Consider the following 15,264-nt stretch of genomic DNA (forward strand, 5'->3'; position numbering starts at 1 on the left):
GTGACTGAGCTTTCTTCCGTCAAGACCGAATTCTTGATTTTTTTTGTTATTTTTCTTGCTATTTTGAATGCTTTTTCTGCTTCATTTTTTGTTGTTTTGATTGCTTGATTTTGCTTTGTTTGCTTGGTTTCTTTGGTTGGTTTTGTGATGTATTTTCCTTCATTGTTCTCGGGTTTATATAGCCCCTCCAGCTGGTGGTCATTCCCGAGTATCTCGGGGTTGTTTCCTTGTTTCTCGATTCGTTCGGGTTGTTGCTTCACGTACGGGAAATAGTTATTCATGATTTTGCCATGATTTGCTTTCGGTTTAGCACGTACTGTTTCCTTCGTCAGCCGTTATGCGTTGGCCGGCCGCCAGGCTTGTAGGGCTCCTGTTACTTTAGCGTTCATGAAACCCTAACCTCTACTGGGTCAAGCAGATGGGCTTCCTTTGTTAGGCTTGGCAGCTAGTCCATTAGGTTAGGTGGGCATGTTGTTGTGCTTCCCGGATTTAGCCCTTTCCTCTGGACTCTTTGGACCTAAAGATAAAAACCAAAAAATAATGTTAATATAATAATAAATAGAATATAACTATAAGTAAAATAATATAATACTATAATATTAATATAATATACAATATACTATAATATATAATATAAGTATAATAATATACTTTAATATATATTGTATAATATATATAATATATAATATATACTATATAATATGTAATATAATATATAATATAATAATATATATAATATATACTATCCCGGAAGAAAATAGGTGTTTACCTATGGCATTCTAACTCCCGAGGCAAAAAGAGAAACTATGGATTCGATTGTTATGTGTAAAATATAGATGGAAGGATACCATCTCAAAAAATAAAAATAAAAAAATCTAATTGCTCCAACCTATGGAAAGGCTTAGAAAGAATTTAGAAGGTAATGCGAGAAGGTCTAATTTGGAATGTTGGCAACGGAAGAACGATCAACTTCTGGAAGGATCCATGGCATCGAGAAGTTGGATCACTGATAAATCACATTATTGTTCCAAATACACAAAGGCTGAAAGAAAGATCTATTGCATCCATTGTTGCTGCGGAAGGTGAATGGAAATGGAAATGGAAATGGAAAGAATTTGGACATCTGCTTCCGAACACAGTCCTTACAAGAACAGCAGTTGTGAAACCGCCTAGCGTAACATTCCAAGACGACTCGATAGGCTAGAAATGACACAAGGATAGAAGATTTACAATCAAATTCGCTTACGAAGTAATTACAAATCAATCAACTGCTAAAGACGGATAAGTGTGGAAGACGATAGAAATATTTAGAGGACCGCAACGAGTAAAAATATTTATCTGGCTTGCGGCTCGGGAAGCATTACTTACCAATAGTGAGAGAGTTCACAGACATAAGTCCATCGAGGAAGATGTGGATCATATTCTATGAAAATGCCCGATGATAAAATCAATATGGTTGCCGCTCATAAAAGAAGAAAATGTGAAGAACTCTTCACTCTAAATATGAAAGACTGGTTGCACAAGAACTTGGCCAACCCTGCTTATTTTGCAAGAAAAAAGGAAGCCTGGGACATATTGCTTGGAGCCATTTTATGGAATGTATGAAAACAACGAAACGAATGCAGTTTTGATCCGAAATATATTGAAAGAGAATCATTAATCAAGAGAAGTTGAAGAATGGTGACAGAAACTGAAAGAGCTGAGACAGCGGTGCGAGATATTCGAGCCAACACGGGAATCAAGCCTAGAAATGAAATGAGTTGGACACCGCCACCAACATGTTGGTTACAAATAAACACAGAACAAGAGTAATTAAATGGTTACATGGGGAGGATTAATTAGAAACAATAGAGAGGTTAATGACAGATGGGTTTCCATAAGCAGATCGGGGCATGCTCGACACTTGAAGCTGAATTTTGGAGACAAAGAAGTCTTGAAAAGCATGACCGACTGGACCACTATAACAATAGAACTTACAACTAAACACCACATTGAGGGGCTGATAGCTAGAAATTGGGAAGCGAAGACGATAGATGTGCATAGGGAAGGAAACAAAGCAGCGAATGGGTGATGAGTGTTTTATTTTGCACATGTTTTGTTGATAATTATTCCTTTTTGTCTATTTTATGCTACTGATTTCAGCTGCTTTAATTCGTTTTTATGCAGAAGCTTATTTTTCATAAAACAACACTAAAAGGGTCGATTATGTAGTTTTTATTGTTTGGAATCATGATCGGACACATGGGCATGACTTAGGACATGGCGTTGATCGATTTGGCAGTTTCTAAAAGATACAGTCAACGATGTAGCAGTTTCTAGAAGGTTCAATCAGCATTACCTAGAAGGAAGATGGACGAAAATCATTTAGGAATTAAGTTTGAATTTAAACACTTAGAATTTATCTTCTTATTATTTTTAGGATTATCTTTATGATAGTTTATTTACTGATTTCAGCTGCTTTAATTCGTGTTTTTGCATGAGCTTATTTTCCATAAAACAACACTAAAAGGGTTGATTTTGCAGTTTTTATTTTCTTGAATCATGGCTGGATACATGGGCATGAATTAGGACATGATGCGAACTGACGTAGCAATTACTAGAAAGTTCAGTCAACATTTTCTAGAAGGAAGACAGGAAAAAATCATTTAGGAATAAAGTTTGAATTTAAACACTTTGAATTTATCTTGTTATTATTTTTAGGATTATCTTTATGAGAGTTTATTTTACTTTAAATTTCTTTTGCCTTAGGAAGTTTATCTTTTGTAAAATTCTCTAGGCTATAAATACCCCCTTAAGGTATGTAACACACATTTCCCGTATACGTTACCGCATACGAGTCGTCACATAAAATTTACAAATCATTCCTTTTTCGAAAATCAATAAAATTTTGCTTCTTTATAAAATAATTCAATTATTATCAATGATCTTAAAATATTTCATTTCGATAGCATTAAAAAACATATAACTAATATTAATTAGTTAATATTTATTTGTAAACAGTAATAATAAATATTATCCATCGAAAACCAAATTCAAACGTAACTATTTTTTAAGTATCACAACTATTTAGTATACATGTCAACTAGTATAATCATCATTCAAAAATATATCATACTGATTCTGGAGCAGACTTGATCTTAAAAAGTTGATGCTAGCATAGCTCTTTACTCCATATGCTTACTTTTACCTACGCGTGAAAATCATCACACGCTAAGTATACACTTAGTGAGGCGTGATAATTCTAATAATAATTAAAATAAAACATGTATATAGCTAAACATAGCATACATGAATATATTAAAATATAATAGCATTATATAAAACTACTAATTTGTAATTCATCATACCATAAATAAAATATTCAATATCAATCAAATTCTCAATAAAGATATTATCATCAATTTACTCAAACCTGTACGTTCACATATCATTTCATATCATATTTCAAAGTATGATAAATGAGAATACATAGCACATGAATCACATGTAAGTATATCATATGCAATTTATCTGCCTTGTAAACAATTTACATTTTTTTAAAGCCATATAACTCATGTTCAATCAAATCAATCAACTAGTACATTTCCATTTCATATCAAACCTTTACCTTTTAATTTATTCATTTCATTGCATGTTTCATTCACTTCATTTATTTCATAACATGTATCATTCATTTAATTCATTTTGTAGCATGTATCATTCATTTTGTAGCGTGTATCATTCATTTTCATCTCATAGTATATACTTTTCACTTTTTCATTTCATAGCCCAATGTAAACCACTGAGAATATAAGGTATTCGGGTCAGACGATCATACACATAAATAGCACCACCGTTACATCAGTAACGTCAGACGTGCTAGGTAACATTGATAATAGCACCACCATCACAAAGACATCAGACGTGCTAAATCATCATTAATAGTAGCACCACCATCACAAAGACTCCAAACGTACTAAATGCTCCACATCTATACCAATGATTCTCAATGCATTTACAATGGGCACTTTCTTTAAACCATTTATCATTCACGTATCAGAATCTTTTCAAATATCATCATAATCAAGTATCATACATCATTCACTCATCAAACTCCTTTTAAGCATTAACAAAATCATGTATAATACACTATAAATCTCAATACGCATACAAAGGAATTTTCCATCACATCCACATATCATTTAAATATTAAAATATTCATAAATACGAACATATCAAAATATCATATAAAAATACATTTGGTAGTTCATATCCGAAATCACTCATAAGAAATCATCAAACAAAATAATTTGAAATATAATAAAACAATATGAAATCAATTTCCTTTCAAGTCATTCGAGGTTGACTTATCGCAAGTCTTCCTCATGTCATACTTATATAGAGTAAGTAAAATGCACTCACCTGGTAACGCCTCACTAATAATCTTACTTAGTGTTCCTAGCTTCACTTTCGAACTTTTTCTTTACCTTTAACCATTCTTTGATCTTGATCTTCATGTTTGTCATTTATACATCACATACATTCCAAAGCATATATTAGTATTTTACTAACATAGGCATAATCTAGTAGTAAAATTCATAAAAATTCTATCAATACTTATTCGATATTAAACCCATTTCAACACATCAATGCTAACCATAACACTTAAATATAACTTCAATCCTCTTACAATCATGTCAACTCATAACTCAATTAATCCTTTCGAATTCTATCATCTAACCACTAAAATGAATTCTTTTATAATTCTTCTCAACATTTCCAATTTATTCAAAATGGTGCCTTTCCATTTAAATTCAATTACATTTCGGTCAGAAATATACTCAAGCATTCTAATCAAACATTTAAACATTACTCTTCATCTTCTAATCTATTTCCACTTCAATTCTAAAATTTCCATATTCTGACAACTTGCACTACCTTTAAAGAACCATTATTTTGTATTGATTTAAACACTTCAAGGTCAGAATATGGTTCTTTAAACCGATTGTAAATTCAAGGTCAGAATATTGATTTAAAAACTCGAACCCGACGAGGAAAACCGAAAATTGAATTAAACGAGGACGGGAAAAAACTGTTTATGCTAAACGGGGACGGGGATGGGGAATTGAATTAAACGAGGAAAATCGAAAATTGAATTAAATAATCGTTTATGATAAATGGGGATCCCCGTTTAATTCAATTTTCGGTTTTCCTCGTCGGGTTCGAGTTTTTTTTGCCATCCCTAATTCCAACATTGAAAAAATATATTCAATACCTTCACATTTTCATAATTGTAATTCAATCCCTTATTTCCTAATCCATTCGAATTCAACCATCACACTTAACCAAATTTGCAATTTAATCTTATATCAACATTCTAACTTAAAATTCAGTACCCAAATATCAAATTTCAACATTGAATCCTCATAATTGAAAAGTTTCACTTCAAGGTCATAATTCCCAAAATGTGCACAATAGTCCTTTTACTTTAACAACTTCCAAATTGGTCCAAATAACTTTCTCAAGCTTACATATTCATTCATTCATCAATTCTAACCGCAAAATAAATTTCCACAAAATTTTCCCTAATTATTTCATCTTTGCCGAACCTAATGAAGAAATTAGGGTGTAATTTTCATCCAATTTCAAGCTCCTATGATTAAATTCATGCAATTCTAGTCATTCAACAATCAAATTCAATCAAACTTCAACCAATTTTCCATGAACCCTTGCTAGGTCGAAACTTATATATGCAATTCCAATCAATTTTACTCTTCACACAAGCTTGAGAATTAATCTACAACCTTAATAACATAAAACTCAAGCTTTAAATCACCAAAACCTATTTTGTTCTTCATCCACCCGAATCATGACATTCATCATCCAAGCAAGATTTCCATGGAATAATTATACCAAATGATAGAGAATTTCAAGTAGATTAATTATCTATCTAATAGCTTAACCCAAAAATCAACCATGGAAGCTTTAAAATCAATTTGAAAAACTCTCCCTTATCTACAATGAAGGTCACGGCCAAATCTTGAAGAAAGATGAAAATTCTAGCAATTTCTCTCATAATTATGATGATACACATGGCTTTATAATAATTAAATGAATTTAAAATTCATTTATAATTAATTTACCATTTTGCCATTAATGAAACTTGATAATTTCATTCATGCCACTCCATGACAACATCATATCCATAACAAAAATATCAAGATTTTGATTTTCCATGTTTTCCCTTGTAATTTCCAAAAATTACAATCTAGTCACTTAAATTGACAGTTCAACATGGAAATATTATCTCAAATCCAATGATCGACATTTAATCCTTCCAAATTTAGATATGGAAATGAAATTTTTGACCTTACCTTATCATCCTTCAAAATATCTCAAAAATCCGATTCGATCTGATTATCCGGATTTTTTTCGAACTTTATCGCTTTATATCTTTTAATACAAAATCCATACGAAAAATATGATTCTCACAGAAACATCATTATTGGGGGTGAACTATTTATTTACGGGACCAGATTACATAACTTTTTAAAATTACACTTTGGTCCCTTAATTTTTCCCAAGTTTATAATGTGGCTACTAAACTTTAAAAAATTACATTTTGGTCACTAGCTGGAATTTTTGGGTATTACAGGGTAGATCTAGAGAATGTATTTTTTTCTCTTGAGTTTTATAAAATTCTCTCAGTTTTTAAATTTCTTTTCTTCTCTTTATTTTCTTTAGTTTTCTTTTACTTTTTTTTAAACAAATGCTAAGTATGATTTCGGTCATGTTTAGCTAAACTTTTTATTAGCCAGGGGCCTAAGCGATGACTCAATCCCTATTGTTACCTTCCATTTTGTAGATACCATAAAATAGAGTTTAAACATTGGTTGGAACATTTGAAGAACTCATTTTTTGGCGAAGTCGATATATTGCCAACAACTATTTCGAACAAGCTTTCAAAGCTGAAAAAGATCCGAATAAATTCTTATGAGAATGTTCAAATCTACAAAGACAAAATGAAGGAACTTTATGATCATACAATTTCTCATAAGATTTTTTTTTGATGGAAAAAGCATATGAAAAAAAAATAGATGGAAAAGGCGTATGAAGTAGAAATGTCTCTCGTGAAACCTGTAGTCTAAATCAGGTCGTTGAGCTAAACGAAGTTAAACAAAGCGCTTTAATGGGAGACAACCCGTTTTTATTTTATTTTCTTGTTACTTTGATTTATTTTTATTTTTATTTTTATTTCATTTGAGTATTTCTCTTATTTTATTTTTTATTTTGGAACTTTTAGGTACCTAGCTATTTTTAATCAAACTTAAATGGAGTCGAATCGAGTATTTTCGTTCGAATAGTAAGTAAATTTTTGTCCTAAAGCAATGAAATCACGCGAACAGTGGTGATCAAATTATCCCTCCCCATGCACACTGTTTCATTAAACGATGCACGTTAGCATTCCCCTTTTTGAACCCGACGCATGATAGCAAATCCCAAACCCCCTTTAACTAGCCTTTACAAGTGAACTTTATTCCCTCTAGGCCTAGGGGATGTCTAAGGGAATGCATCCTAATATAACTAAAAAAATACGATATCGGAAATGTTAATATTTTTTTAACATTTCCGGTAGAACACTACCTAAAATATTATTTTTCTACCGAAAATATTAATATCAGACGCTACCTATAATATTATTTTTTATACCGAAAATGTTAATATCGGACATATTCATTTTAGGTAGAGAAATTAACATTTTCGGTAGAAAAATAATAATATTTTAGGTAGCGTTCTATCGGAAATATTAAAAAATATTAACATTTCCAGTAGCGTCTTTTCTTAGTCTTATGTTAGACTGTCATACAAGAGAACTACTCCTGTACCCAACACATTTTAAAATCATTTTATACTTTCTCTCCCCACCATTCAACACCCCATCTTTTTTATTTCTTTGAGACTCACCTGAACCAAACCTTTGCTGAATTTTAATTCTTTTCCCCCACGTGCCTATTTTAATTACAAAACCTCATCATATTTTTCCTCGACACTTAGCGTCTTGAACCAAACCAGTAGCCGTTTGTCCCTCTTGTCCATCGCTGTTTTCAGACCAACCCCAACCGAATCATCACTGTCGATCGTCGCTCAACCGTCTATCGTTCACAAACCGAGACTGCCATTTCGTCGCTGCCATTGCCCACTACCGAATAAAAAATTTAGCTAAATAATGAGCTTAATTTATTACACTACTATTACTGTACCTGTTTGATTTTTGTTTTGTAGGAAAATTCAATATCGGTACACTTCTGATGTTTCTCGTTGGGATATTCTGCTCCGCAACCGTGACATGACTAAGCACTCATTATATCAAACAGCCCACCCTCCACTACAACAAATTTGTTTATTCGTGTATTCTAAAATATTGTCATTGAAACTTACATTGACATTACTATTTGTATTTTGTGACATAAAAATTAACGTCACGCCGAACATTACACTAGGTGTCACGTATTGCTAAACATATCGTGACGTTAATGAATAACGTCATTTTATAATTTGTATTTAATAACAATTAATTACGTCATCAAATACTATAAAAATATATCACTAATTATTTATATCATCATTAATAATATAATTTTTTTTGTATTAATGACGAAAAATATATCGGCATAATTTTTTTATTGGATTATAAAAAATATAAAATTACAATAAAAGGTAGAACTTTTTGAAATTTACACTAAAAGACAACTTTTTGAAATTTACAATAAATAACAAACTAATTGTAATTTACAATAAAGGATAAAACTTTTTGGAATTTACAATAAAGTACAAAATATTTTATAAATTACAATAAAATACAAAACTTCATAGAAATTACAATAATGATATTTCTTACAAATAACCCATGATTTTTTTTTATCTTATTCCTTGCCTTTCCCTTAGCAGCTTTTCTTTTTATCTCTTCTTCTCAAGGAGGTTCTTCGATTGGTGGTGGGACCCATGGGAGCAACCAATGCCTAGTTTTATCTTCTGCTTCCTTGTCACCTTTTTGTTACAGAATTTGACCTTTTAGTAGTTGCAAAGAAAACAATAGAAGAAGAAAGCGCAAGTCAATATCTGAAATAATCGAGCTTCTAAAGAATAATCAGGTGCAATATAACAATGTTCCATCTTCAAGTCATTGACCTTTTCCCACCCTATTATAAGAGTTTAAAAAAACATTAGAAAATGCCTATCTAAGCAAGTTATGATTCTGACAATCCACTGATTTATAATCAAATGTGATGAGGATACTTAAGGGAAATAAATTGCTTCAAATAGTCAATAACATGGAATCCACTAATGTTTGTGTCGTAACCAGTTTTCGCCCGGGCACGAATTTCTTTGGCGAAAAAAATATGTGAATGAAATAAATAATTTTTTAAGGAAATGTTTTAGAGTCGCCATCGACCTTTTTAGTTAGGTAGATCGAATACCTCAAAATCACCTTTTAAGAGAGTTTATAAGAAAACATCAGTTAAAAGATAAATCGGTCTGCGTATAACCAAAAATTCATTCTTTTTAGTAATAAAAAGGAATTCATGGTCGGTTACGTTTGGGGAAGGATTAGCACCCCACAACGCCCAAAATTGATACCCATTGATTATAAAATTGTCTCTAGTAGTGAAAATCTAAGAATTCGAATATAAATTTAATTTATGATCTTATTATTTCAGATCCAATCAGATAATTCTAAAGAAAATGATTTTTATAAAACTGAATTAAATATTTATATTTTGTAGTGTTTTTATAAATATGGTATTTATTTATTTAAAAATATCAGAAAATGACATCTAGTTACTTTAAGACAACCCTTTTATTTTATATAAAAAAATAAATATTAATAAGAATATGATAATTTTTCCTAAAAATTAATTTAAATAAAGTATATATATATATATATATAAACATGACTAATAATTACCAATATATTCCCATGTTGAATACATTACTACATGTGTGTGACTAATAATAAAATATATTCTAATAAAGTAAATATATATATTTTAAACAAAATCATCTTTGAATACATTACTATGCGTGACTAATAATTTTAAAAGTCAAGATTAGTTGAATAACTTTAATAACATACTATTCCCATGTTGATTTTATTATCAATATATTTATATAATATAATTTTTATCACCTAACATATGTAATCAATAAACAAAACATTTAATATAAGTATTAATAGTAATTTAATCATAATTAATTATAAGGAATTAAAATAAAAATTATTAAAAATATAGGGGATAAAAATTAAAATACTAAATTAAAAATATTGAAAAATAAAGGAACAATAATAAAATATAAAATAAAATAAAATAGTGACCAAAATAAAAGAAATTAAAAAAAAGATTAATTTACAAAAATATATAAATTAATAGCCCTAATTCGAAATATAATAAAATATAGGTATTAACAGTGTAATTTATCCCTAAATAATATTTGAATTAAATTATAAATTATATTAAAATCTAAGGGATTAAATCTAATATTTACCGTAAATATATATAAATACTAGCATAAACTAAAATATAAATAAAACAAAATGCAAAGTCCAAATTAAAAGGCACAAAAACATGATTTTAGTGACCAATTTGAAACTATTACAAATTTAAGGGACCACAGAAAAGATTTTCTCATAATGAAATTACACAAACACTCCCTCCCTCTAAATTATCTCACCGGAGGGAGCTCTGACCACCGGCCGGTCACTATTTCGGCCACAACCGGTCACTATTCACCAACGCTGGTTACTATTCCGGTCACTATTCACGGCCGGAAAAAAATCAAAATAGCTCAAAATGTATATCGAAACCACTCTCCTTTTTTCCTAAAAGCTTTTCAATCAGCCTATATCTGAGATTTTATCTTCGGTTAACGACGATTTCCGACGACGTTTGAGCTCCTCAGTAAGTCTTCTCTCCTTTCTTCTCATTTCGGTTTATTTTTTGCTCGTTGGTGTTGCTTGCTCTCTTCCAGTTCTTGTCGTTCTTCCCCTCTATCTCTTCGTTCGTATCTTCCTCCCCCTTTCTCTTGTAGGTTTTCAAGGCTTTTTATAGGCCCCGGGAAGCTTCAAATAACCGTTCATTTTGGTGAGTCACCGGATCTACAATGGTGACTCACCATTGGGCGAGGTGTTCAGCTCTCCCGCGGCTTATGGAGTCTTCCGTCAAGTTGGTGGAGGCGTGGCAGCATCTGGTTGGAGCACCTGGAGAAGATGAGTAGAAAACCCTAGAAGTATCTGAATCTGGTCTTGAGTCAGGTCTGGATCTGAATCTGGGCCTCCGGTTTTGTAAATGGGCTCCCAATTTATTTTGTAATAATAATAATGATAATAATAATATGATAGTCTCGGAAGAAAATGATTGTCGACAGTTGCCCCTCTTTGCTTATTTTTATGTTAACAAGAATAGAGCAAAGATAAAAAGACAATGAATTTTCGTCCAGTTGACTTCATGTTTTGATGGGAAATTCGTTCCATTCTTCATAGGAGATCCAACTGGTGTATGAAATTGTTCCTTCGTGATGAGGATGTCTGGCCATCTTTGAAGATATTTGAAATAACACGGTTCCTTCGTGATGAAGACGTTTGATTATCTGAGGATGACTCGGCTCCTACGTGATGAGGAGTTCTGGTCAGTGGATGACATTGTTCCTTCATGATGAGGATGTCTAGCAATCTTTAAAGATATTTAAGATAACACGGTTCCTTCGTGATGAGGATGTCTAGTTATCTAAGGATGACACGACTCCTACGTGATGAAGAGTTATGGTCAATGGATGACATTGTTCCTTCGTGATGAGGACGTCTAGCCATCTTTAAAGATATTTGAGATAGCATGGTTCATTCGTGATGAGGATGTCTGGCTATCTAAGGATGATGCTGCTCCTTTATGATGAAGAATTCTAATCAATGGATGACATTGTTCCTTCGTGATGAGGACGTCTAGCCATCTTTAAAGATATTTGAGATAACACAGTTCCTTTGTGATGAGGATATCTGGTTATCTAAGGATGATGTTGTTTCTTCGTGATGAGGAGTTTTGTTCATTCGTGATGAGGACGTCTGGCCATCTTTAAAGATATTTGAGATAGCATGGTTCCTTCGTGATAAAGACGTCTGGTTATCTAAGGATGATGTTTCCTAAAATATCAACAAATGATGCATTTATGAAAATCATGATCCTATTTATGCCTAAAATGTATACAATGATTCAATTTTAGTGCATTTTCTTTTTCGAATAAGGACTCTTTCTCATTGGCCATCTTCTGACTCATTTCATTTTGGGTACAGCAAATAAGGTCGATTTACTTCAACTGAATATCTTGATCTCATCTTTACTCAGATATAGTCTTTTCTTTCTTCTTGAACCTCGCTAGTACCAATGATCAACTATTCCATATGTGAAAAATATTTTGGATCATCTTTATACGATTGAAACTTTCTAGGTACTTCAAATTTTATTTTCCATGTATCAATTTCATTATACAATCTTGAAAGTTGAAATCATTATCAATTTTAGAAAACCTGCATTTTAAAAAAACTTTTTGTACAATAATACACCGTGATTTTATCTAATTCAAGTTAAACTACATATTTTAAATTTTCAAAGAAAATTGCTTGCAAAAATGAGAGTTAACAAGAAAAATCTATTTTTATTTATACAAATGTAAAGAGTTTTTAAATAATTAAATGGAAAAGTTTTATTGAAAAATGTACAAGAAAAAAGTAGTTGGCATCTTCACATATCAATAGCAAAAATACTTCTAACTGGCATGCCGCAAAGTGATTCAAGTATAGCTTCTATCAAAAGGATTTCGAGAATCGTGATAATACCTAAGGATGTAAAATATCTTCTTGACTGTCAAATCTCCGGATGTTATGCATCCTTAACAATGAATCCAAGATTTCAAACATGAATCTTGAATTATAACACTCAAGCCGCCCTTTACGGGTTTCAACTTGAGACCTCTTTTGGTTTCAAGATATCTTTTTCGGATTTTCATCTTGAACCCTCCTTTTTTCAATTAAGCGAAATACTTTTTAACCACATCAGAGTTCACTGGGTGGGGTAATTCTGGCCCGACCATCTCAGTGAGAACTAGAGCTCCTCCAGAAAAGGCTTTCTTTACAATATAAGGTCTTTCCCAATTTGGCATCCATTTTTCTCGGGAATCCTTTTGAATATGTAAGATCTTTCTAAGTACGAGATCTCCTTCGTAAAATTCTCAGAGGTGAACTTTCTTATCATGTGCTCGTATCATCCGCTTTTGGTACATCTGACCATGACAAATAGCTTTCAGTCTCTTTTCTTCAATCAAATTTAACTGGTCATATCTGGCTTGTACCCATTCTGCTTCATTTAGTTTTACCTCTGATAAAAATCGAAGTGAAGGAATTTCTACCTCAATAGGTAGGATAGCTTCCATTCCATAAGCTAACAAAAACGGAGTTGCCCCGATCGATGTTCGTACTGAAGTTCTATAAGCCAACATAGCAAATGGTAGTTTCTCATGCCAATCCTTATAAGTTTCAGACATCTTCTCTATAAGCCTCTTGATATTCTTATTAGCTGCCTCAACTACTCCATTAATCTTTGGGCGATAAGTAGTGGAATTATGATGTTTTATTTTGAATTGCTCACAAACTGATTTCATCATCTTGTTGTTTAAATTCAAAGCATTGTCATAAATAATCCTTTCTGGTAGACCATATCGACAAATGATTTCCTCTTTCAAGAATTTATAGACTGTAGTCTGAGTGATATTTGCATAAGAAGCCGCTTATACCCATTTGGTAAAATAGTCTATTGCTACCAAAATGAAGAGATGGCCATTTGAAACTTTTGGGAAAATTTGTCCAATAACATCTATGCCCCACATAGAGAATGGCCATGGAGCTGTCATCACGTGTAATGGATGAGGAGGGGTATACATTTTGTCTCTATAAATTTGACATTTATGACATTTTCGGGCATAATTGATACCAATAGTACCCAAATCTCATAATTTGTCTAGCCATTGTATGCCCATTGGCATGGGTATCACATACTCCTTCATGCACCTCTTCGAGAATTGTTTTGGCCTCTTTGGTGTCCACACATCGCAATAAGACTTTATCCGAGCTTTTTTTGTATAGTATTTCACCATTGAGTATATACCCTGATGTTATTCTTCTGATAGTTCTTTTATCATTCTCGGTTGCCTGTTCAGGATACTTCTTATATTTGATGTATTGCATTTTTATCTTCCATTCAATGGCAGCTTTAAGACCCAGAACACATGCCTCATATTCAGCCATATTATTTGTGCAATCAAAATTGAGTCAGCTAGTAAAAGGATAATGTTCTCCATTTGGTGAAACCAAGATTGCCCCAATTCCATGCCTTAAAGTATTCGAAGCACCATCAAAATTCAAATTCCAATATTCATTAGTGGATGTAGTTGATTCTTCTACTGAGATTGCCATTAAATCTTCATCTGGGAAATCAAAACTAATTTACTCATATTCTTGAGAAGCTCTACTTGCAATAAATTCATCTATGGCACTTCCTTTTACTGCTTTTTGATTTACATACTGGATATCAAATTCTGACAACAAGATCTGCCAACAAGCTAACCTTCCAGATAATGTAGGTATATTCATCATATACTTCAAAGGATCAAATCTGGATATGAGCCATGTGGTGTGATATAACATATACTGCCTAAACCTTCGAGTGGCCTATACCAAAGCACAACATAATTTTTCAATTGGTGAGTATTTGGTTTCATTATCAGTGAGCTTCTTGCTGAGATAGTAAATTGCTCTCTCTTTTTTCTCAGTTTGATCATGTTGTCCTAATACACAGTCCATTGAATTTTCCCAAACTGATAAATAAAGAATTAAGGTTTTGCCTGGAATAGGTGGTACTAAGATTGGGGTATTTGACAAATATCTCTTAACTGCTTCAAAAGTTTTCTGACAATCTTCACTCCATGCCCTAGAATTATTCTTGCGAAGGAGACGAAAAATAGGATCACATTTCTCAGTTAACTGTGAGATGAATCAAGCTATATAATTCAATCTTCCCAAGAATCCTTGAACCTCTTTTTGTTTTTGTGGGGAAGGTAAATCTTGAATAGCTTTGACTTTATCTGGATCTATTTCAATTCCTTTCTTGCTCATGACAAACCCCAAGAGCTTTCCAGATGTCACCCCAAATGTACACTTATTTGGGTTAAGCTTCAACTGGT

Source organism: Hibiscus syriacus, unplaced genomic scaffold, assembly GCF_006381635.1.
Source record: "Hibiscus syriacus cultivar Baekdansim isolate YM2019G1 unplaced genomic scaffold, ASM638163v2 tig00110126_pilon, whole genome shotgun sequence".
NCBI lineage: Eukaryota > Viridiplantae > Streptophyta > Magnoliopsida > Malvales > Malvaceae > Hibiscus > Hibiscus syriacus.